Here is a 26179-nt window from a genome sequence, read left to right on the forward strand (position 1 = left end):
GCAAACTTCATTGCTGTCTTATTTTTAAAAATTGCCACAGCCACCCCAACCTTCAGCAACCACCACCCTGATCAGTCAGCAGCCATCAATTTCAAGGCAAGATCCTCCATCAGCAAAAAGATTATGACTCACTGAAGGCTTGGAGGATGGATAGCACTTTTTAGCAATAAAGCATTTTTTTATTAAGGTGTGTACATTTTTTAGACATAATGCTATTGTATACTTAGTGGACAGAGTACAGTGTAAACATAACTTGTATATGCACTCGGAAACAAAACCAAACCAAACCAAACAAAACAAAACATGTGACTCACTTTATTTCAGTGGCCTGGAACCGAGTCCACAGTATCTCTAAGGTATGTCTGTATATAACTATTACTGCTATTCTAAATGCTTTCTCTTTTCACATTGGCTGTACATTATATTTAGTCCTGTGCTTTACAGTACTGATACAAGGTAGCTCCTCTCATCAAACGCCACTGATACTTCCCTACTGCCTTCAGAATCAAATTTGAACTCCTTAGATCATCAAACAATATCACTCACATTTCAGTCCAATTTATACTCCCAGCCTTCCATCCTACCATTTCTCTCCTAAACACTTTCCATCCCAGACCCTGAAAACACCAAGCATCTGTGAAATCAGTAACCTCAGTCTGCTATATCCTTGAACTCCTTTAAACCTACCACTGAAATCTTTTCCTTCTTATGTTTTTGTTAGTACTTTATAAAATGTTTGTTATTGCATCCCTAAGTCAGACTTGTATTAAGTATGTTGTGAATATGACTGGGTCCTTCAAAAGGTTGTGTATTCCTTAAAGACCAGAATTATACACCTCTTGTCCCTCAGTGACAAACACTGTGGTAAGCACCTAGTAGGTGCTTAACAAATTGTGTCTACATGAATTCAGTGAGAATTTTTAATCTAATTAACTCTTTTAACATAGCCCGACTCCTTATTTAGCTACTTCTTTGCTATTATTTGGCCAATCAGCATCTCACAATGCTTTAATGATAGCAAAGCTCAGACAAAAGACCACATTCATAAGGATTTATAAACATAGGCAACTCTTAAATCTGATATGATTCATTTTTTTTATTAAATTCAGTTTTATTGAAATACATTCACACACCATACAATCATCCATGATATACAGTCCACAGTATGATAACATAGTTATGCGTTCATCACCACAATCTATCTCTGAACATTTTCCTTACATCAGAAAGAACCAGAACAAGAAAAAATAAAAGTGAAAAAAGAACAGCCAAATCATTCCCCCATCCCACCCCATTTGTCCTTTAGTTTTTATCCCCATTCCTCCACTCATCCATACACTAGATAAAGGGGGTGTGATCCACAAGGTCTTCACAATCACACTGTCACCCCTTGTAATCTACATTATTATATAATTGTCTTCAGGAGTCCAGACTGCTGGGTTGGAGTTTGGTAATTTCAGGTATTTACTTCTAGCTATTCCAGTACATTAAAGCCTAAGAGGTGTTATGATATGATTCATTTTTAAGTTTGAAAATATGATAAAATCCTGATATAGTTTCACATTATTAAAACTGATTTTTTTGGTTGATTTTGCTGTTTATATAATACAGGCAAAGAAGTAAAAAGAATCTACTGATAAACAATTGAACTATAAGAAGAATGGGGATAGAGTTAGGTTCTGTAATTAACAAGTATTGTTTAGATATTGTTTATCAAGCTATGTCTGAACAGTTGTTAACATAAAGGCTTCTACTTGTCTGGAAGAAAGCTCTTAAAGCAATCTTCAAAAGGTCAACATACAAATGATATAATTAGCAGCTGAAACTCAAATGCTAACATAGTATTACAAATCAGTATCTAATTTCTACATAGATATAGCTATCAGATAAAGAATTAATAAGTTTGGCTGATTGTTGTTAATATTGAAACATTATTAAATAAGCGGTTAAAAAGAAAAAATTAAAAAACCAGACTTCAGCAATTCAAAAATTGTTCTGATGAGTCATATTTTCTCATAATAGGACCGCATGTATATCTATATACATATCTATAATATGGCCGAGGATAGGAAATAAATGTTTATGGCAATCATGAGCATATCCAGTCTGTAAGATGCTGAAACACACAGATGTAAGATCTTGGCATGTGAACAACAAACAAATGTATTTTTGTAAAACTCACGCATCTTTGGAATTTATTTGTGTAGTATGTGGGGGTGGTAGTAGTGGGAGAAGGATGATAGAAAACTTGATATAGTGAAGAGATTGTCATTCTAAGGAAAATTCATTTGCCTTAAGCTTCATGTGTAGCCTTCAAAACTCCCAAAGTCTCTTAAATCAGAGTATTTGCCATTTCTACCAGTATCCTTCTAGCTTGGGACCTCATCACTTGAAAGCCAAGATTGCTGCAATAGCAATTTAACTGGTTTCCTTGCTTGGAGTTTTCCTGTCTCAATTGCACGTGCACAATGCTGCTAGGATAATCTTCCTAAACTGCTTTTTATTTTCTCTTTCCATTGCTTGGGAGCTTCTGATGTATCCTTCTCGCTTATCAGATTAAATGCTCTCTTTTCAAGCTGAATATAGGGACCCTCCATTTATTTTTCCTACTCTCCAGTAAGACCCTTTCCTTCTGGTCTCTAACATCATGCAGAATTCACATCTTTACTTCCTATATTCTTCCTGCTCAAACACAAGTTGCCTCCCTCTTTAAAATCCAGATCATTCTGTCCAGCAGAAAACTTCCTTGTCCCTGGTTAGCTGTCCTGGATTTATTCTAGTCCCAACCTGCTCCTTCTTCTCAGAGGAAAGGTTTATTTCCAATGCTCATAATTTTTCTATACAACTTCCTAAAAATGTCTCCTTGATCTCCACCTGGCCATTCAGGCCACCTAATGCCTCTCTGATGGATAAATGATTTCTGCTTTGTTACTCCTATCCCACTTCATTCCACTTCTCTTGCAAAGACAACGTAAACTTCGATTAGGAAACAAGACAATGAAATCCATACAAGAAAACCATCATTCCCATCATCTTCTCCACCAAGGTTTCTCTGCACAAGTGACCATGAAGCCGAAATTCAGGAGGTAAACAAAACGATGACTTATACTTCTCCAGCCGGTGGCAGAGAGTACAGGGAAGCATGAAAATACTCAAGTGGTTGAAGAAAGAACAACTGTAAAGAAGACCCTGATAATAAGAAACTGATTATTAGGAAGCTTTTTTTTTTTTTTTTTTAATCATCATTTTATTGAGATTTATTCACATACCACGCAGTCATACAAAACAAATTGTACTTTCGATTGTTTACAGTACCATTACATAGTTGTACATTCATCACCTAAATCAATCCCTGACACCTTCATTAGCACACACACAAAAATAACAAGAATAATAATTAGAGTGAAAAAGAGCAATTGAAGTAAAAAAGAACACTAGGTACCTTTGTCTGTTTGTTTGCTTCCCCTACTTTTCTACACATCCATCCATAAACTAGACAAAGTGGAGTTTGGTCCTTATGGCATTCCCAATCCCACTGTCACCCCTCATAAGCTACATTTTTATACAACTGTCTTCGAGATTCATGGGTTCTGGGTTGTAGTTTAATAGTTTCAGGTATCCACCACGAGCTACCCCAATTCTTTAGAACCTAAAAAAGGTTGTCTGAAGTGTGCATAAGAGTGCCCACCAGAGTGATCTCTCGGCTCGTTTTGGAATCTCTCTGCCACTGAAGCTTATTTCATTTCCTTTCACATCCCCCTTTTGGTCAAGAAGATGTTCTCCATCCCACGATGCCGGGTCTACATTCCTCCCCGGGAGTCATATTCCACGTTGCCAGGGAGATTCACTTCCCTGGGTGTCTGATCCCACGTAGCGGGGAGGGCAGTGATTTCACCTTTCAAGTTGGCTTAGCCAGAGAGAGAGGGCCACATCTGAGCAACAAAGAGGCATTCAGGAGGAGACTCTTAGGCACAAATACAGGGAGGCCTAGCCTCTCCTTTGCAGCAACCGTCTTCCCAAGGGTAAAACTTATGGTAGAGGGCTCAACCCATCAAACCACCAGTCCCCTATGTCTGTGGTCATGTTAGCAACCATGGAGGTGGGGTAGGCGAATACCCCTGCATTCTCCACAGGCTCCTCAAGGGGGCACTACATCTTTTTTTTTTTTTTTCCTTGTTTGTCTTTTTTCTTTTTTTTAACTTTCCCTTCTTTTTTCAAATCAACTGTATGAAAAAAAAGTTAAAAAGAAAACAAAGATACAATAAAAGAACATTTCAAAGAGACCATAGCAAGGGAGTAAGAAAAAGACAACTAACCTAAGATAACTGCTTAACTTCCAACATGTTCCTACTTTACCCCAAGAAAGTTACATAATATAGCAACATTTCAGTGAACTTGTTCCTACTACATCCATCAGAAATTAACAGACCATAGTCATTTCTGGGCATCCCCAGAACGTTAAATAGCTTATCTGTTCTTCTTGGATTATTGTTCCCCCTTCCTTAATTGCTCTCTACTGCTAGTTCCCCTACATTCTACATTATAAACCATTTGTTTTACATTTTTCAAAGTTCACATTAGTGGTAGCATATAATATTTCTCTTTTTGTGCCTGGCTTATTTCGCTCAGCATTATGTCTTCAAGGTTCATCCATGTTGTCATATGTTTCACCAGATCGTTCCTTCTTACTGCCGCGTAGTATTCCATCGTGTGTATATACCACATTTTATTTATCCACTCATCTGTTGAAGGACATTTGGGTTGTTTCCATCTCTTGGCAATTGTGAATAATGCTGCTATGAACATTGGCGTGCAGATATCTGTTCGTGTCACTGCTTTCCGATCTTCCGGGTATGTACCGAGAAGTGCAATCGCTGGATCGAATGGTAGCTCTATATCTAGTTTTCTAAGGAACTGCCAGACTGACTTCCAGAGTGGCTGAACCATTATACAGTCCCACCAACAATGAATAAGAGTTCCAATTTCTCCACATCCCCTCCAGCATTTGTAGTTTCCTGTTTGTTTAATGGCAGCCATTCTAACCGGTGTTAGATGGTATCTCATTGTGGTCTTAATTTGCATCTCTCTAATAGCTAGTGAAGCTGAACATTTTTTCATGTGTTTCTTGGCCATTTGTATTTCCTCTTCAGAGAACTGTCTTTTCATATCTTTTGCCCATTTTATAATTGGGCTGTCTGTACTATTGTCATTGAGTTGTAGGATTTCTTTGTATATGCAAGATATCAGTCTTTTGTCAGATACATGGTTTCCAAAAATTTTTTCCCATTGAGTTGGCTGCCTCTTTACCTTTTTGAGAAATTCCTTTGAGGTGCAGAAACTTCTAAGCTTGAGGAGTTCCCATTTATCTATTTTCTCTTTTGTTGCTTGTGCTTTGGGTGTAAAGTCTAGGAAGTGGCCTCCTAATACAAGGTCTTGAAGATGTTTTCCTACATTATCTTCTAGGAGTTTAATGGTACTTTCTTTTATATTGAGATCTTTGGTCCATTTTGAGTTAATTTTTGTGTAGGGGGTGAGGTAGGGGTCCTCTTTCATTCTTTTGGATATGGATATCCAACTCTCCCAGCCCCATTTGTTGAAAAGACCATTATGGCTCAGTTCAGTGACTTTGGGGGCCTTATCAAAGATCAGTCGGCCATAGATCTGAGGGTCTATCTCTGAATTCTCAATTCGATTCCATTGATCTATATGTCTATCTTTGTGCCAGTACCATGCTGTTTTGGCAACTGTGGCTTTATAATAAGCTTCAAAGTCAGGGAGTGTAAGTCCTCCCACTTCGTTTTTCTTTTTTAGAGTGTCTTTAGCAATTCGAGGCATCTTCCCTTTCCAAATAAATTTGATAACTAGCTTTTCCAAGTCTGCAAAGTAGGTTGTTGGAATTTTGATTGGGATTGCATTGAATCTGTAGATGAGTTTGGGTAGAATTGACATCTTAATGACATTTAGCCTTCCTATCCATGAACATGGAATATTTTTCCATCTTTTAAGGTCCCCTTCTATTTCTTTTAGTAGAGTTATGTAGTTTTCTTTGTATAGGTCTTTTACATCTTTGGTTAAGTTTATTCCTAGGTACTTGATTTTTTTAGTTGCTATTGAAAACGGTATCTTTTTCTTGAGTGTCTCTTCAGTTTGTTCATTTCTAGCATATAGAAACATTACTGACTTATGTGCATTAATCTTGTATCCCGCTACTTTGCTAAATTTGTTTATTAGCTCTAGTAGGTGTATCGTTGATTTCTCAGGGTTTTCTAGATATAAGATCATATCATCTGCAAACAATGACAGTTTTACTTCTTCTTTTCCAATTTGGATGCCTTTTATTTCTTTGTCTTGCTGGATTGCCCTGGCTAGCACTTCCAGCACAATGTTGAATAACAGTGGTGACAGCGGGCATCCTTGTCTTGTTCCTGATCTTAGAGGGAAGGCTTTCAGTCTCTCACCATTGAGTACTATGCTGGCTGTGGGTTTTTCATATATGCTCTTTATCATGTTGAGGAAGTTTCCTTCAATTCCTACCTTTTGAAGTGTTTTTATCAAAAAGGGATGTTGGATTTTGTCAAATGCTTTTTCAGCATCTATTGAGATGATCAATTGATTTTTCCCTTTCGAGTTTTTAATGTGTTGTAATACATTGATTGTTTTTCTTATGTTGAACCATCCTTGCATGCCTGGAATGAACCCCACTTGGTCATGGTGTATGATTTTTTTAATGTGTCTTTGGATTCGATTTGCAAGTATTTTGTTTAGGGTTTTTGCATCTATATTCATTAGGGAGATTGGCCGGTAGTTTTCCTTTTTTGTAGCATCTGTGCCTGGTTTTGGTATTAGATTGATGTTAGCTTCATAAAATGAGTTAGGTAGTGTTCCATTTTTTTCAATGTTTTGAAAGAGTTTGAGTAAGATTGGTGTCAGTTCTTTCTGGAAAGTTTGGTAGAATTCCCCTGTGAAGCCATCTGGACCTGGGCATTTATTTGTGGGAAGATTTTTGATGACTGATTGGATCTCTTTGCTTGTGATGGGTTGGTTGAGGTCTTCTATTTCTTCTCTGGTCAGTCTAGGTTGTTCATATGTTTCCAGGAAATTGTCCATTTCTTCTACATTATCCAGTTTGTTGCCATACAGTTGTTCATAATATCCTCTTATAATTTTTTTAATTTCTTCAGGATCTGCAGTTATGTCACCTTTTTCATTCATTATTTTGTTTATATGGGTCTTCTCTCTTTTTGATTTTGTCAGTCTAGCTAGGGGCTTGTCAATCTTGTTGATCTTCTCAAAGAACCAACTTTTGGTGATATTTATCCTTTCTATTGTTTTTTTGTTCTCTATGTCATTTATTTCTGCTTTAATCCTTGTTATTTCTTTTCTTCTACTTGGTTTAGGATTGGTTTGCTGTTCATTTTCTAGCTTCTTCAGTTGATCCATTAGTTCTTTGATTTTGGCTCTTTCTTCCTTTTTAATATATGCATTTAGTGCTATAAATTTCCCCCTTAGTACTGCTTTTGCTGCATCCCATAGGTTTTGGTATGTTGTGTTCTCATTTTCATTCGTCTCTATATATTTAGCAATTTCTCTTGCTATTTCTTCTTTAACCCACTGATTGTTTAGGAGTGTGTTGTTTAACCTCCAGGTATTTGTGAATTTTCTAAGTCTCTGATGGTTATTGACTTCTAATTGTATTCCATTGTGGTCAGAGAATGTGCTTTGAATCATTTCAATCTTTTTAAATTTATTGAGGCTTGTTTTATGTCCCAGCATATGATCTATTCTGGAGAAAGTTCCGTGAGCACTAGAAAAGTATGTGTATCCTGGTGATTTGGGATGTAATGTCCTGTAGATGTCTGTTAAATCTAATTCATTTATCAGATTGTTTAGGTTTTCAATTTCCTTGTTGGTCTTCTGTCTGGTTGATCTATCTATAGGAGAGAGTGATGTGTTGAAGTCTCCCACAATTATTGTGGAAACATCAATTGCTTCCTTTAGTTTTGCCAATGTTTCTCTCATGTATTTTGTGGCACCTTGATTGGGTGCATAGACATTTACGATTGTTATTTCTTCTTGCTGAATTGCCCCTTTTATTAGTATGTAGTGGCCTTCTTTGTCTCTCAAAACATCCCTGCATTTGAAGTCTATTTTATCTGAGATTAATATTGCTACACCTGCTTTCTTTTGGCTGTAGCTTGCATGAAATATTTTTTTCCATCCTTTCACTTTCAGTTTCTTTGTGTCCCTGTGTCTAAGATGAGTCTCTTGTATGCAACATATTGATGGTTCATTTTTTTTGATCCATTCTGCGAATCTATATCTTTTAATTGGGGAGTTTAATCCATTTACATTCAACGTTAAAACCGTGAAGGCATTTCTTGAATCGGCCATCTTATCCTTTGGATTATGTTTGCCATATTTTTCCCTCTCTCTATTAATATCCTTTATTGTACCCATACCGAATCTCTTTAGTACTGAACCTTTCTCCAAGTCTCTCTGTTCTGTCTTTGTTTCTCTGTCTGTAGGGCTCCCTTTAGTATCTCCAGTAGGGCAGGTCTCTTGTTAGCAAATTCTCTCAGCATTTCTTTGTCTGTGAAAAATTTAAGCTCTCCCTCAAATTTGAAGGAGAGCTTTGCTGGATAAAGTATTCTTGGCTGGAAATTCCTCTCACTCAGAATTTTAAATATATCGTGCCACTGCCTTCTCGCCTCCATGGTGGCTGCTGAGTAGTCACTACTTAGCCTTATGCTGTTTCCATTGTATGTGGTGAATTGCTTTTCTCTTGCTGCTTTCAGAACTTGCTCCTTCTCTTCTATGTTTGACAGTGTGATCAGTATATGTCTCGGAGTGGGTTTTTTTGGATTTATTCTATTTGGAGTTCGCTGAGCATTTATGATTTGTGTATTTATGTTGTTTAGAAGATTTGGGAAGTTTTCCCCAACAATTTCTTTGAATACTCTTCCTAGACCTTTACCCTTTTCTTCCCCTTCTGGGACACCAATGAGTCTTATATTCGGACGTTTCATATTATCTATCATATCCCTGAGGTCCATTTCGAGTTTTTCAATTTTTTTCCCCATTCTTTCTTTTATGCTTTCATTTTCCATTCTGTCATCTTCCAGGTCACTGATTCGTTGTTCAACTTCCTCTAGTCTTGTACTATGAGTGTCCAGAATCTTTTTAATTTGGTCAACAGTTTCTTTAATTTCCATAAGATCATCCATTTTTTTATTTAGTCTTGCAATGTCTTCTTTATGCTCTTCTAGGGTCTTCTTGATTTCCTTCATATCCCGTACTAGGGTCTCATTGTTCATCTTTAGTTCTTTGAGTAGCTGCTCTAGGTGTGTCTCTTCTGGTCTTTTGATTTGGGTGCTTGGGCTTGGGTTATCCATATCGTCTGGTTTTTTCATATGCTTTATAATTTTCTGTTGTTTTTGGCCTCGTGGCATTTGCTGAACTTGATAGGGTTCTTTTAGGGTTTGTAGACCAGTTGAAGTCCTTATCTCTAATTTATCAGATCTACAGCTTCGTGGAGTACACTTTCTCTAACTAACCAGCAGGTGGCGTCCACGAGCCACCTGTTCTCCACAAGCCAGATCTCCCCTGCTTAGCCTTTTTGGTGAGTGGGGGAGTGAGTCTTGTGGGGCCCAATTGGTGTACCAAGCTTGCGTGTGTAGTTGGTGTTGCCTGCCCTGTATGTGGGGCGTGTTTCTGGGCAGTCGGGGAGGGGGGGTGGCCCTAACAATCAAATCTCCCTGATGATCCTAGAGTTTTAAAGCTACTGCAATAGTCTAATCCTTCAGTTCAGTCCTGCCACAGTTTGTCTCTGCCACTGACCCACAAGTCTTTGGTATTGGCGTATGGCTCCTGAGACTTGCAAGTGGGCCCCTCTTCCAGGCTGTGCACCCCGGGTCCTCTGTTGAGGGATGACTGTGCTATGTCACAGGTGAGTGCCGTCCCCCCAGGGCAGTTCTGGGCTGCTGGGCTGTGTTGGGAGGCTCCCAGTCTGCTCAAATGATGGCTGAATGGGGCTCTGTTAATTCACACTGCTCCCCCTTCCCAGCTCTGGGACATTCAGCTGAGGTTGCAGGGAAGGCTAATGTCCACGCCCAGTTTTGTGGTGTGTGCCTGTTATTTGAAGCACTTCCGTCACACTGGGTTGTCTGGGGCAGCTCTGGGCTATGGGGCTGGCGATGGGCAGGAGTGTTTCCTGTCCACCAGGATGGTGGCTGTGAGCGGACACCCCCCTTTTCTTGGGAAGTTGTGTTGTTTAGTGAATTTTCTCAGCCACTGGATTATTGCCTTTTGTCTCAGAGCTCTCTTAGTTCTGCTCTTGACTTGACGTGCCCAAATTTCAATTCTTTGAAGCTTTCTGTATTGAGCTTCTTAGAGTAATTGTTTTAGAAAAAGCAAAAAGGATTTAAAAAAAAAAAAAAAAAAAACGGCCCTCCTCAGAGATCTAATGGGTTATTGAAATGCTAATAGACAAAGCAACCAGGGCCATTAAGGAAAGGTGCACAGGGCAGAGAGATCAGCCTTGCTTCGGGATTTGCATATGCGCCTCAAGGCCTGATCTCCGCCCTTCCCCTTTCTGTGTTCACCAGAACTCCAAAAATCCTCTGCTTTTATTTTGGAGTTTTTTCGTGTTGTTTTTTTTCTATGCCTGTCTCCTCTCTGCTGGGCTGGCTGCTCTCAGAGTCTCTGGTGTCTGGTCTCAGTCTATCTATGGTTGGAGTTTGAATCAGTAGAATGAGTTTCCGATAAGAGCAGCCACTGCAATTCTCCCTTCTCCTTCCTGGAGCTGACAGCCCCTCCTCCCCCGGGACTGAGCCTGGCAGGGAGGGGCGCGGGTCCCCTGGCCACAAAAACTTACAGATTTCGCTGATCTCAGCAGTTCCACGTTTTCATGAGTGTTGTATGAAGTATGCCCAAAGACAGATTGCTCTGTGGTGTCCAGTCCACGCAGTTCCTGGCTTTTTACCTACTTTCCTGGAGGAGTAACTAAAACATACAGCTCACCAGTCTGCCATCTTGCCCCACCTCAGGAAGCTTTTTATATGAAACACCCAGTCTTGACTATCATGTTCCCAGAGATCATCTGGCCATAAAAGCAGCATCTGCATTATTATTTATTAACCCATTCTCTGACTCAACAAACACTTGTCATACTACACTGCAATACACACAAAATAACAGTGGCCATTGTTAATTGTGGATTGTGCCAAGCATTTTACCAAGCACTTCTGGGACATTCATTCACTAAATTTTCACAATAAACTTATGAAGTAGAATGTGTCATTATAATGATTTTACAGAAGATGAAACTGAGGGCCAAACATACACAGCTAGGTGATGGTCAAACAAGGATGAAAATCAGGTGCTTTTGTGCAAAAGTCTTATACCCGAACACACTGTAGATTTGAATTCCACATTCTGAACTGAAGTATCCCTATTCTGAACTTCTTTAGTACATTTGGTGCAGTTTTGTTCCAGAACTTAATCCATTGCTATGTAGCATTATACTAATCTGTGGATATGTCTATCATCCCTGATGGATAGACAGCAAACTTTTGGAGTGCAAAGGGCCTTTTCATGATTGTAAACTCATAGTTCACAAAGAAAGCCCTCCCTCAATATATATGGAGAGAAAAGGTATGTTTTTAAACAGGTATACAGATCAGAGGGTCTGATTTTTGGAACCTCTATTTATACTTTGGGTCTTCTAGAACCACACCCAGCATTATAGTTCCTCTTCCGATACCACTCACATTAAAGCCTGATGTTGCTTGTCAGGTAGAACAGTCAACTGTTTTTAGAAAAAGTTTAATACGTATCAATTTAGATTTCATTCCTGCGATCATACAGTGGTGGGATTGTACACAATGTACTCAATGCGATCTGGGAAGAGTATTGCATTGTACAAGAAAATGCCTGATTTATTGTCCATACAGCACAAATACATCCAAAGCCTTGCTTTTCACTTTTACCACTGACAATTATGTGCAGATGGTTTCAATGTCTTATTTGCAATGACACATTTCCTTAGTATGTATTTCAGAGTGTTCTGACTTTCATATTAGTTTCCATGATTGATGGGGGTTAGGGCTTCCATTCTATTTTTGATATGGAATTGACATAGTCAGCTCTTGGTTTCTATGTTACATCCATGCAATCTGTTTGATTAGTCTTGATCAACAGGATTTACTTAAGCAACACAACATACATTATGACATAATGTCTGGTCAAGGATCCTCTGGGCATGTAATTTGCACGGGGGGTGCATTTCTTTCTGTGCGTAGTTGGATACACATGCAGATGTTATTAGGAAGCCAACAATTCTAGATCCTGGAAACATGCAATGTCAACCCACAAATAAACATCTCAGTCTGTGTCTATATTCCTACAAACCAAGTCTGCTGGTGTCTGCAGTTCAAAGAGGACAACTGCTTATACAAGAACGTTTGAGCTTAAAATCTCCCCACTTGATCCCTGTACCTACCTTGTCTCAAAAGCTATACTTCATTATAATTGTCTCAAATCCTACATCCACTCACGACTGGACTTGCAAGTTTAAGGAATTAAGAAGAGCCCAAGGAGCAGGGGAGCTTTCAGATTTTATTGGCAATCTTGTACTATCAGGGATCTCTCAAAGGTATGCCCACATTCCTTATGGGAGCAGTTTCTTCTCTCTTCTTAGTTGCTGGTAAACTAAAACCAAATTTCTCTGCTTAGGGCAAGTGTAAGACTGACCCTTCTGTTGTTCATCTACCAAGGTTGCTAGAAGTTTAAAACAAAACGAACACGCCAAACCAAACAAACACATAAACAAAAAAGAAATCCTTGGTGAAAATTACCAAAGTGACTTATGAAACAAAATTTGCAAGGAGCTAGCCAATATTTTACCAAATGCAAATCTCACTGTACATTTCTCATTGGATTACAAACAACCACACAGTTGTAACAAACCCTTAATTTAGATCATTAAAAAATTACCCATTAAATCAGACTCAGGGATGAATTAGATTATCTACAGCTTTTCAAAAACCATAACCCAGGCCCTGGACAGATTGAGTGCCAGTGACTCTCACCCCCAGAACAGCACAGATGTTAACAAGATCAAACTAAACAAAAAATCCTGTGCAGATTTCATCTCTCCAACTGCTCATTGCCCACAAGGCATTCTTGCCAATTTGTTTGCCCTTATTAACTCTAAAGGATTATCTTATCTATGTGACTCAACATTGTCGTCTACTCCTCACAGTCCCTCTCTCTCATAAAAGGGCAGTGTTTTATCACCCAGATTATAGATCCTTTTTCTACTAACTCCATCAAAAAATACACCAGGTTCTTTTGTATGTGTTACACTCCTAGGTCTCGCAAGCTGAAGTTCTAGGGAAACTGAGGAGCTTTAGGCATAGTATCAGATTACACAGACTGTGGTTTATGGAAATTGGGTAGAAAAAATACAGGACCATTTACCTCTTGTACTGATTTGCTCTGTGCCATTACTTTTGTGGCCTGTAACTCACTCTACAAGAAGTGTCAGAGATAATATGCATGGGCAGAGGCAAGCTAACAGAAATACACCTCAATACCACTTGGAGAGCCAGGGAGGTCCCTGGATATCGCACAAGAATTTTAAGCAGTGTAGAATAGAAATCTGCATTGGACTCCTTCCATTTAACCTGTAGTTTCATGTACATTTTATTCCCTTATTTTATAGATGGGGAAACTAAAGCATAGTAGCCATCCCAAGGCTAAAAGGCTAGGAGTCTGACACAAACTCGACCATCTGTATGAACTGTTAACTCACTGCATAGGTTCAAATCCATCTCTCTGCTTGGAAGACACCTTTCTTAGTATTCTTGCATTCAGTTCAGCATTACATCACTATATTTTATAAAGTTTTATGCCACATATGAGTAGGACACAAGGCAAAGACTATGACATGGTTCTGTTCCTCATCCTTCTAAACCAACACAGCCCAGCATCCCAACTCTCCTCCCTGCCCCTCTTTCTCCTGATTTCATTTACTCAATACTGCTTTTTTCTTTAATAGCATCCCCATTTTCATATTTTTCTTAAAGCTAAGCAAAATTTGTTAGAAAATTGTAGTTCCATATGTCCTGATCACCAGTACAGTCTGTGGCTTATTTAATTAAGATTTTTACAACAATCCTTAGAGGCTCAGAGAAGCCAGGTAAACTGCCCCAGAAATCAGATCAAATAAGTTTTCAAAATCAAGTTTGTTTAATTCCTTTTCCACTGCCTCCTTCCTAACCTACTTAACAAGGAACTTTTTAGCTATTTCATTTAGATCACTGGGTTCAGATTTGACTCCGGAGAAATAATTTTTGAGATTCACAACAGCAAAGGCTAAAAATAAGTCTATGGTTTTGCCCCATGCCCACTCCTGGACCATAAGGAAGGTAATGTGCACTGTCTTCTACCACCCCTTTGATTATACCTGATTTAAGACTGAGAGATTCCAGCACCACTATGTTTTCAACTAATAGCACAATTTCAAATATATCACTCTTCATTCTTCACTATTCAAAAGCAAATTTAATTTTAATAACCAATAGCTATGTGGCTTTATTTAAATATAAATATGCTTCCGGACGCCCTTGTGGCAGCTGCAGAAGCTGCCTGCCGAGCTGAGCCTGCAGCTCCTTCACAAAATAATTGATAGCATTTGTGGCCGGGCTTATCCTCTCTACCAGGATGATCACAGTGTTTGGGATTCAACAGAATGGATGCATGTTCTGGAAGATATTACCAAATTTTTCAAAGCTATAGTTGGTAAAAATTTATCTGATGAAGAGCTTGTACTTTCTAGTGACAAGATTGCTGCACTACAAATGCAATTTTTAACTTTCATCTAGATGTAAAAGAAAATGGCGAAGTCAAACCATATTCTGTTGAAATGAGTAAAGAAGAGCTTCAAAATTTAATAAATTCTTTGGAAGCAGCTAATAAGTAAACTGATCTCCAAAGATTTCCTTTTGAAAACACTCCCAGAGGAGAAACTAAGATGGCGGCTAAGTGAGACACGGCAAAAATACACCTCTGTGAAAAACACTAGATAAAAACCAGAAAGTGACCCAGAATACCGGTTACAGTGATGCACCAGCTGGATGAGGTCTTCTAGTTCCACAGAGGCTGTATACTTGGTGAAACCAGGAGTCTGCATTCTGAAATGAATGAGTAAGCTGGCTGGAAGACCCGCAGCCATACGGCAGTCTGGGAAAGCCAGGGTTTGGCGTTTGGAGACCGATGGGCTCTTTAAAAAAAAAAAAAAAAAAAGAAAAAGGGAAAAACCCAGGAGCAGCTGAAGCTGCGATAGTGGGAACCATGCAGTAAAACACAGCAAGAGGGGGCTGGGCCAGTCTCTCGGTGTCTGGCCCGGAAAATAGCCCACTGCAGATACCCTTGGGGCCGGGGGAACGGAGGGGAGAGCCAGAAGCAGAAAGAAACCCCGCGGCTAGCAGCTCGCTCCCTGGAGGGCTAGATAAACTCCTGCTTGGGGCTGTGCCCACAGCCCAGAGCCCCGCCAGTTGTCCCGGAGCTGGGAAGGAGGAACTGTGCGAGGAGGGGGGTATGGAGATGCCCCATTCGGCCATCTTTGCATCAGGCTGAAAGCGCCCCGGCACGGCCTGGCGGACCAAGGCTTCTCTTGAGGGACGGCGCACAGCATTCCCTCAGCAGAGGTCCTGGAGGATCGCGGCTGGGTGGGGGGACCCGCTCAGAGAACCCAGGGACACTACGCCAAGTCCGGTGGTTTGTGGAACAGAGAGAGAGAGGGTCTGGGGCTGAAATGAAATGAAGGCTTAGACTCTTGCGGCGGCCTTGAATCCCCAGGAACTTGGGGGGATTTGAATATTAAAACTGTCCTACCTCCCTGGCCACCCGTACACACACCCCACATTCAGGGCGGACAGCTCCAGCAACACACCCAAACTGAGTTCTCCAACTGAACCCCACAAGAATCATTTCCCCACACACCACAGGGACAAGGTTGAGAACTGACTTGAGGGTATAGGCGACTCACAGGCGCCATCTGCTGGGTAGTTAGAGAAAGTGTACACCACCAAACTGTGTTTCTGAAAAATCAGATTGGTATTTTTTTAAAACTTGAAAGAACCCTATCAAGCAAAGCAAATGCCAAGAGGCCAAAAACAACAGAAAATCTTAATGCATATGATAAAACCAGACGATATGGAGAATCCAACTCCAAACCCACAAATCAACATATGGAAGAGACAAAGTACCTCACATAATTAATCAAAGAACTACAATCGAGGAATGCAAACATGGCAAAGGATTTAAAGGACATCAAGAAGACCATGGCCCAGTATATAAGAGACATAAAGAAGACCCTAGAAGAGCATAAAGAAGAAACTGCAAGAGTAAATAAAAAAATAGAAGATCTTATGGAAATAAAAGAAACTGTTGGCCAAATTAAAAAGACTCTGGATATTCACAATACAAGACTAGAGGAAGCTAAACAACATCTCAGTGTCCTAGAATCCACAGAACAGAAAATGAAAGAACTAAAGAAAGAATGGAGAAAAAAATTGAAAAAACCGAAATGGATCTCAGGGATATGATAGATAAAATAAAACATCCAAACTTAAGACTCATTGGGGCCCCAGAAGGGGAACAGAAGGGTAAAGGTCTAGAAAGAGTATTCAAAGAAATTGTTGGGGAAAACAATATAAATACACAAAGCATAAATGCTCAGTGAACTCCAAATAGAATAAATCCAAATAAACCCACCCCAAGACATATTCTGATCAGAGTCTCAAATACTGAAGAGAAGGAGCAAGTTCTGAAAGCAGCAAGAAAAAAGCAATTCACCACATACAAAGGAAAAAACATAAGACTAAGTAGTGACTACTCAGCGGCCACCATGGAGGTGAGAAGGCAGTGGCATGACATATTTAAAATTCTGAGAGAGAAAAATTTCCAACCAAGAAATCCAGCAAAACTCTCCTTCAAATTTGAGGGAGAGCTTAAATTTTTCACAGACAAACAAATGCTGAGAGACTTTGCCAATAAAAGACCTGCCCTACTTCAGATTCTAAAGGGAGTCCTACCTACAGAGAAACAAAGAAAGGAGAGATATAGAGAATTTTAACAGACATATATAGTACCTTACATCGCAAATCACCAGGACACTCATTTTTCCTCAAGTGATCACGGATCTTTCTCCAGAAGGGACCATAATCTGCGACATAAAACAAGCTTCAAGAAATTAAAAAAAAAAAAAAAAAACAAAATTGAATATACTCAAAGCACATTCTCCAAACACAATGGAATACAAATAGAAGTCAATAATTTTTGAACTGTAACTCCACTATTTACTTCCTACATGATATAAAATACACAAACTCTAATGATAAATCAGTGGTTTTGAACTCAATGTAAAATATGTAATTTTAGACAACTATATAAAGGTGGGGGAATGGAGGAATATAGGAACATAGTTTATGTGTCCTATTGAAGTGAAGGTGGTATCAAAGAAAAACAAGACTGATATGGATTTAAGAGGTTAATTTTAAGCCCCACAGTAAACACAAAGAAATTATCAGAGAATATAACCAAAGAGATGAAAAGTGGAGTTTAGGTTAAGAGAAATGGGGGAAGGGGCAATGGGGAGTTAAGAAATGAGTGTAGGGTTGCTGTTTGAGGTGAAGGGAAATTTCTAGTAATGGATGATGGGAAAGAGCATTACAACATTTTAAATGTGGTTAATCCCACTAATGGAAGGCTAGGAAGGGGGTGGAATGGGAAGATTTAGGCTGTATATATGTCTCCACAATTGAAAAAACAAAGAAAAAAAAGACACTCTAAATAGATGACAATTGAATGCCAAGGATGAACTTGGATGGGATTGGAGGATAGAGGACAGGTGGCTCAAAGGGACACAGTTGAGACATAAGGAAAAGGAAATATAAAATGTAAGCTTCATATCACTGTTGAATCTCTTGTATTTCTTAGATGCACTTAATGGGATTGCATAAAAGAATATTCTTGTTCATGGGAAGTGTATACGTGAATTATAGTGTTTGTTCAAGGATGTGTGCAGCTAGCTCTCATATGTTCAGAAGACAGAGCAACAGATGATGGATGAAAGATAGGGAGGGAAAGAAATAGCGATGTGACAGCATGTTAAAGTTGGTGGATTGAGCTATCAGGGGAGGGGGGTCAAGGTATGATGGAATTCTGTGTATGGGGTTAGTATTGTTTTTGCACCTGCTCCTATAACTTTGAATTTATTTCAAAATAAAAAATATATATATATATAAATATGCTTCTTGTGGCTCTGAGAATAGCGTTGTTTTTGGGTAAAAGCAAACAAACATATTTCTATTTAAATGAAAAAAGAATAATTTCTGAATATAAGCTCTAAGGTTATTTTATTCATACTAAAATCTCCACCCAGGCTCTCTTTGTCTTTGAGGTTGTTATCTCAGAATTTCTGTAATGCTTTCTCTCTCTTTGGGATGCAGATTAGTTAAAAAGAAATTTAAGAGAAGAATAATGGAGATAAATATCTTTAATTTTCTATCTCATTTTGTCTTCACAAAATATAGGCAAATTGTGTTCTGCTTTTATTTACTGCTTGCTCCTGCTAGGTAGTAAATTAATACATCTTTTAGCAATGGAGCTATTTGGGGTATTCCTATTGCCATTCTACTTAAAACTACATTCTCTTAGAGCTTCATTCCCCAGAAGCACACATTAAAATGCTTTAGCAAGCCTGCACCTTTGAAGATATTTCATTTTTCTGTATTACATAAACCCACCAAATTCCACATCATAAATTCATATGCCTGCGTTTTTGCTCAGCCTTTGTTCACTGCCTGCTCGATATCACATATCACATCCCCTTAACACCCAGGTGTAATACTTGCTCTGCTAACAATATATTTTACAGATACTATTATTAAGGGTCTAACCAAAGTTTGGGCTGGAGATACAGTCATGCATGGATTTGTCAAGAATTCCCAATCACAACCACAACCACCCCCTCCCTAGGTTCACTTAGCAGATTAAACAGTCTAAAGGCACTGTTTATATACAACTCGCTGCATGTGGCAGATTGAATTATGGTCCTCAGTTTAGACAAGTTCTTAAATCTTAATCCATATTCCTATTGGTATAGACCTATTATAAATAAGCTCTCTTGAAAATGTTATTTGTAGTTAAGTTGTGACCCAACTAAATGAGACTGGGTCTTAATCCAGATTACTGGAGTCCTTTATAAGCAAAAGAAATTCAGACAATCAGAGAAGGCCACAGGGAGATGCCAGAAGTAAGGAGGAACCCAGAAGAGAAAGTAGAGGGCATCACCATATGACACAAAAGCCAAAGAACCCAAGGATGCCGGCCAGCCGGAAAGCTACAGCCCTCTGAATCAGTCCAATTATATACTGGATTCTGTATTTGACAGCTGTATGGGGTGACATATGTACAAGTACAATTATTCTTTCTAGATTAGACTTCTAAAGCCACATTTCAGGGGAAAGAAATCCGATTTCCATTGGGTTCTATGGTCCATTAAAAAAACTTCAAATAAACATCCAATTTCTTCTTCTCCATCATTTTTGTCATCGTAATACCACTAGCATCAGTCATTCAACAAAAACAAGTTCAATATTTTCTTAAGCCACAGAAAGAAAAGTAAGTCAATATGTTTTGATCACCTACTCTTTGCAAGACCCTGGGATAAATACTTTAATAAACATTGTTAGGACTTAGTTTCAAACCCAATATTGTCTGCCATTTTTCTCATTCCAAACTCATCTTTTTCTCTGTTTAAAATCCTTAGTATACAGATTCATAGTATATAGTTGTCCTTCTCAGATAATTTCATAAAGATGACTTTCATAAAGTCTATGTTGGGCTTTAAAAAAAAAAACATTCAGGGAACATTTATATAACACAAAAGTTCTTACTTTAACTTTTTAAGTGTACAATTCAGCAGAATTAAATGCATTCACAATGTTGTACTACCATCTCCAACACCCATTATATGTGTTATTCTGCTCGTCAAAGAGCATAGAGATTAATCTTGTGTTGCTGTTGTTGTTGTTTTTAATCTATTATAGTTAATCTTCACTTACCTTTCATTTATCATGCTATCTGAACGATCAATTGCATAAAATTGTGGAAGTCTTCAATCTTAAAAAATTTTGTCTTGTCTGTCACATTGTTTCAGTTTCTTAGCCGATAAAATAAATACTATACAATGGACTGGCTTAAAACAATGGGAATTTATTGGCTAACACATTTTAGGCTAGGACAAGTCCAAAATCAAGGTTTCAGCAACATGATGCTTTTTCTCCGAAGACTGTGGCTTTCTGGGTCTAGGTGCCTTCTATCCTTGGTCCTCGGCTTTTCTGTCACATGTACATGTCCATGTTTTCTCCTTTCTCTACCAGGTTCTGTTGACTTCCAGCTCTTCTCCTCCACACTGCTTTCTCTCTTGTGTCCTATTTCCTTTCCTCATAAAGACTTCAGTGATATTGGGAGGCACATCCTCATTCAGTTGGGGCTTACCTTAACTGATACCATGTTCAACGGTCCTATTTACAAATGGGTTCACACCCCCACGACCAAGGATTGGGACTTGAACATGCCTTTTGTGGGGGATATGATTCAATCCCTAACAGACATATAGATAGTAATTTTTGGTATTTATAATCTTAGTTATTCAAATTTAAAAGAGCAAAGGGACTTTAGGAAGACTTTCTATGGCCAAGCCTCATATCTCCCCTATACTCTATAGGTAAATGTGTCCTTTTTCATATGAACCTCTCTTCCCAACCTGGTTTCAAATAGACAGGAATTCCTTAAGGCTATAAACCACACATTGCATAAAACTCAATTCCGTGGTCAATACAAATGCTTCGTGAGAAATGTTATGTTAGCATAATAATTACTAATGTTTAGTCTAGCATTAAAAATATTAATATCCCAAGATCATGATAGATAAAATACTTTTTGCTTTGGAAAATTATAAACAGAATTTCTGTGATTTGGTATATTGCAATAGCAAAGATAGCTCTTTCTTGTTAAACAACAACACAAAAAGAAAAATATGAAGGTAGTTTTTATTCATATTATTCCTAAATCATTTAATGCCAGAAGCCAATTTAGAGCACAAAGGTCTAGTGAAGCATCTAGGCTTAATTTTCTCACTATTACCCTTCTAATATTTGCATCCATTATCACCAGTCTGAATGTTATTCACTGAATTTTTAAATTTATTGAACAGTGAAAAATTGCTCCTTGTCAATACCATTTCATGAAAAAATAAACTATTTCCTCCTTAGTTTCAAATGCGGAATAGTTTGGTGGTTAAATGGCTCTTTTACATAAACATAAAATTTTATAAATATCTAAGCTCTTTAAAAGAATCATTTTGCAGGATTTCCTTGAGACATAAATAGCAAAAGAGTAGGACTTTTAAGGTGCTAAATTAATGATTGGTGTCATTATTGGGATACTCTGCCAAGCAAATTCTCTGCCTAGTATAGCTGCTAGTCTATGGTCCTATTTATAACAGATCCTCAAACTCAGATCTGCTGCATCTATGCTATCAGTTGTTCAGCCTGCCTTATCTTGATCCATCTTGCCATCTGCCCTGTCATCTCTTCCCCGCCTACTGCTTTCCACTAATGGAGTTTCCCAACTCATTTCCTCCTCTATTTTTTTGGGTATGGCTCAGACAGTTAATTCTACAAATGTCAAAATGGTACCTTCTATCCACTTAAGTAATTTCTTATATCTTTTCTTTCAATTTTCACTTTCAAAACTAATACTATGTTAATACTACAAGCTATAGTAATATTAAAGATAAAGGTGAACTCTATTCCTAATTACATATTCCCCATTCTGCTTTTTGCTTTGTGTTAGGAAAAAGCATTCTAAGAAAAGACTTTAAAAATCTGTCTTTTCATTTACATGGTATGCGACTAAGAAAATTATCAATTACTACTTTTTATGCATCAGTTCTACTTAAAAAAAAAAAAAGTTTTACTCATTTTCTTCCACAAATGTTTTCTTTCCCCAAAAGAATTCTTTGCCCGACAATTAAGTAGCACAGTAAAACTGTCACAGAACTCTTGACTTCAGCCTTTGCCCAGGGCACACCGGAGTAAGGAATATTTACTAGCAAGCTAGCTGTCCAGTACTGCTAAGAACAAAAAGCATCCCTGGGTTTTTCACATATTGGTCAAATCCTAAGCCTAAGGATAATGTCTACTACCTGGCAAATGTTTCCGCAGGTAGCCTGGAATTCCTGAGGACACTCAATCCTGGTGCACCGATATTCCTATTTTTCATTCCCTTTGTGTACACATAACTAACAGACTGCCCATCAGTCTATAGCAGCTATGCCTGCTTTGCCCACCACAAACTTACATTACATTGGTGACGAGAGGAAAAATGTATCGAGAATTCAATTGCAAGGTAATTGTCCCTTTTTAAAAAAGTTACCAAGACAGTGATTGAGACCATCATTCCAGAATGCCTAGGAATCACTATCATGATTTTCTCTCAAATAACAAACAAAGGTTTCTTTCAGCTGCCTAGTTAACCCAACCCTGATATGGGTTGACAGTGTCTATAAATGGGGAACAAAGTAATCATCATGGGTTAAGAAAAATAATCAGAAGCTGAAATGTTTGCCCCAGTCACTGAACTATCTGATAACAAGCCTCCCAGACAGTCCCTTTATCCCTCACCTGTAGTCTTTCATCACTAATCCAGGAACTAATTGTCACATTCTCACTTTACTCTCAGTGGAAATATTTTTCATAGGCTGAAGTAAGCAAATAAGAAAAAAAAAACTCATTAAGGGGACATTTTTTTTTCTTTTGAGGAGACTCTGAGAAACAGAAAATTTATAGTAATAAGCATGAGTACTGCAGTCCATCAAAGGTATAGAAACTAGCTTTCGGAGAGTGTTCAGCTTGTTCATTTCCAGAATAAAACTCTCAGATCATTTTAGCAAAAACTTAGCTCTCTCTTATCTGTGTCATGGCAATGCCTGAGAACCCAATCAATTCAGCATTGGAATTAGCAGCCACAGCCACAAGTTAGGATTAGTTGAGGGATTCTGTACTGAGGACAGAAGAAGGGAGTAACTCCAGGCTCAAGCACTGCTGGGGCAAGATGACTAGCTCTAGTTCTACTAGCTTCTAACAGTGTGAAAACTGGGCCTCAGTTTTCTTATCTGTAAAATGAGCGGGTTGGGATTAAATCTTTGATTTTCAAAATATTTTTTTTTTCCTCTCTATTGTTTAAACAAGTTGTTCAAAAAAACATTGCACAGAAGCTTATGCTATAACACTGTATGGGTGTGTGGGGTTCATGCTGGAGAAACCCCTGGTAAAAGTCTTTCTCCCACTGCCTGACGCTGGAAACTTTGGGGACTCAGAACAAGCTGGGAAGAGATGATCTGGGATTTGTATGAATCTGCAAGGTGCTAATGCAGAAAATATTTAAGGAGCAATAGGTAAAAACTCCAGGTGATAATCATTACACATTGATAGTTTTTCTCTATTTGTCTCCAAGGCCAGGAAATAAAAAATCCACCTCCAAAGTAGAGAAGTGTTTAATCTTCAGACAGTGAACATTTTCAACAGATGATACTATAGTAGAGAGAATATAGATTTTCATCCCTGAGAGATGGAAAGAAAAGCTGATGCCTGAGCTCTTTGGATAAATTGTAACAGCAGGAGGCAGATTGCTGTTTGATGCTCCCAGGCAAGCAGCATTCTCCCTTTAATATGTCCACACTTTAATACTTGTACTTCATCAAGTAACCAAGACCAATGTTTCCATAATATTACCCTATACTAATCTGTAAAGTCCCACTGAAAGGGTGATTAATGTCCTCTTTTTTACATCACAGGTAAATCCCCAGTAGAAATGCACCTCTATTTAATTGCTAATACAGTCTTGTCTCCTGATCAAAACAATAGAAATAAAATCTTGACACTTAAAAATATATATCAGGACCTCAATTTAATAAAGTTGGCAGAATTTCCAAATACTGGGACAGTAGGAAATTTAGACCTTGCTAATTTTTTTAGCTATACTTGAGTTCATCAAATTCCACTAAAACACTGCTGAAGTTATCATGGGTGGGAATAATTATTCTGCAAAAGGAAATTTGTTACATACAATTAAAAGTTTTACTCTCAAGGAATATCAGTTGCATAAAACTTTATTAAAAATAAAAGGAGACTAAACATTTGGATGTGTATATATTATTCCACTTTGGAACGCAAAAATGATCTACATTTCTACTTGTTCTGGTTAATGACCACAATCCATCCATTTATTTTTTGCTCATTGTATGCCTTAAGGCTATCACAATGCTAGGGGCTAGTAGTATAAGGAAGAACATATCTTATGAGGAGTTGGAGCTTGCCAAGCCTTGGTTTATTTATAGATAAAATGATAATATTGATCTATGAAATTTATCAACAAGATCAAATAAAATTCCACATCTAAAGCACTTTTCACATTGTCTAAAATACAAGAAGTACTCAATAAATGGTCACTTACTAAAAATTATAATAATTTTCATTAATACTAATAGCATTACTGAATAACGAAACACTTCACTTTGCTTTCATCACTCAAAAGTCTATCAGGAGACAAACGTGCAAACATATAATTACATGTTAATAAATGGCCTCAAACAAGGAAAAAGTTTCTGTGTTTAACCCAACCCAGGAGAGGTGGTAAAGGCTTCAAAGAAGAGGTGATAACTCACTTAAATCATGTCTTAGAAGTAGTTATTCTCCTGGAAGAATCAGAGGAGGCAGGGTGCTGCAGGGTATGTGCAGCTAAGCCCCAGTAACAGAGGATGGATGTGGCTGGGACAAAAGCTGTCATTATTTGTGAATTTTGGTAAAGGGTTTTTGTAAAGGTGAGGTTAGGAATGAGATGAAACACATTAAGGCCACATTGTATGCAGGACCTTTGGTGTCATATTGAGAGGTTTGGAATTTATTCCATAGGAAATAGAGAGAGGTTGGCAATTGCTAAATCAGAATTTGGTGAGATTAGTCAATAGGAAGGAGGCAAAGCAACATTGGGTTTGCAACAAACTGTCTTCTGAGATTACTGGAGCGTGATGATACACTATTCCTACTTGCTTTGATCCCAATATGTATTCAACTTTTAAACTTCGTGATTCTAGGCTTTGACCACCGGTAATGTCCCTCATTTTAGTTTGCTGGACTACTCAAGCAAATACCATGAAACGGTTCCGCTTAAACAATGGGAATTTATTCACTCATGGTTTTGAGGCCGGGAAAATGTCCAAATCAAGGCATCATCAGGGCACGGCTTTCTCCGACCCAAAGACTCTGGTGTTCTAGGGCTGAATGCCGGTGATCCTCGGTTCCTTTGTCTTATGACAAGGCACAAGGCTGTGTCCCCTAGTCTCTTCCAGGTTCCATTTCAGCCTCTTGCTTCCTCTGGCTTTCTCTCTCTCATGTCTGAATTCATTCCCCTTATAAATAATTCCAGTAACAGGATTAAGACCCACCCTGGTTTGGGCTGGGCCATACACACCCTAACTGAAGTAACCTCATCAAAAGGTCCTACTTATAATGGGTTCACACACACACAGAGGAATGAATTAAATTTAAGAATGTCTTTTTCTGGGGATAGAGCTTCAAACCACCCTGCTCCACCCTCTGGATCCCCAAAAAGATATGCTCTTTCTATATGCAAAATACATCATTCCATCACAATATCCCAAAAGCCTTAAATCATTTCACAAACAATACTTAGTACAAAGTCTCAATTCTGCTGTCTTGAGGCACAATCTTGCTCTGTCTGTGGATCTGTGAAACCTAGAGAACAAGTTTTCTGCTTCCAATATACAAGAGAAGGACAGGTATAGAATAAACATTTCCATTCCCACAGGGAGAAATTGGAAGGAAAACTGGGTTACGGGTCCCAAACACTTCTGAAACCCTGCAGACATACACCATTAGATTTTAAGGTCTGAGAATCATCTATGGAATGATATTTTGTCCTCCGGGCCTGATGAAGTGGCAGCCACACCACCTCCAAGTGCTTGCCCATTGGCCATGTTCTCAAGCATCAGGATGGGGGCTAGGTTCTCCACAAATATCTGGGC

General features: G+C 38.5%; 1 protein-coding gene and 1 pseudogene across 2 annotated transcripts in view; one reads left to right on the forward strand and one right to left on the reverse strand.

Annotated features, from left to right (window-relative positions):
* Window positions 1–26179, reverse strand: part of GPC6 (glypican 6) — a 1192747-nt gene that overhangs the window by 965513 nt on the left and 201055 nt on the right. The gene's annotated exons all lie outside the window — the stretch shown is intronic.
* Window positions 14616–14983, forward strand: LOC119507430 (annotated as a pseudogene).

Source organism: Choloepus didactylus, chromosome 12 (assembly GCF_015220235.1).
Source record: "Choloepus didactylus isolate mChoDid1 chromosome 12, mChoDid1.pri, whole genome shotgun sequence".
Taxonomy (NCBI): domain Eukaryota; kingdom Metazoa; phylum Chordata; class Mammalia; order Pilosa; family Megalonychidae; genus Choloepus; species Choloepus didactylus.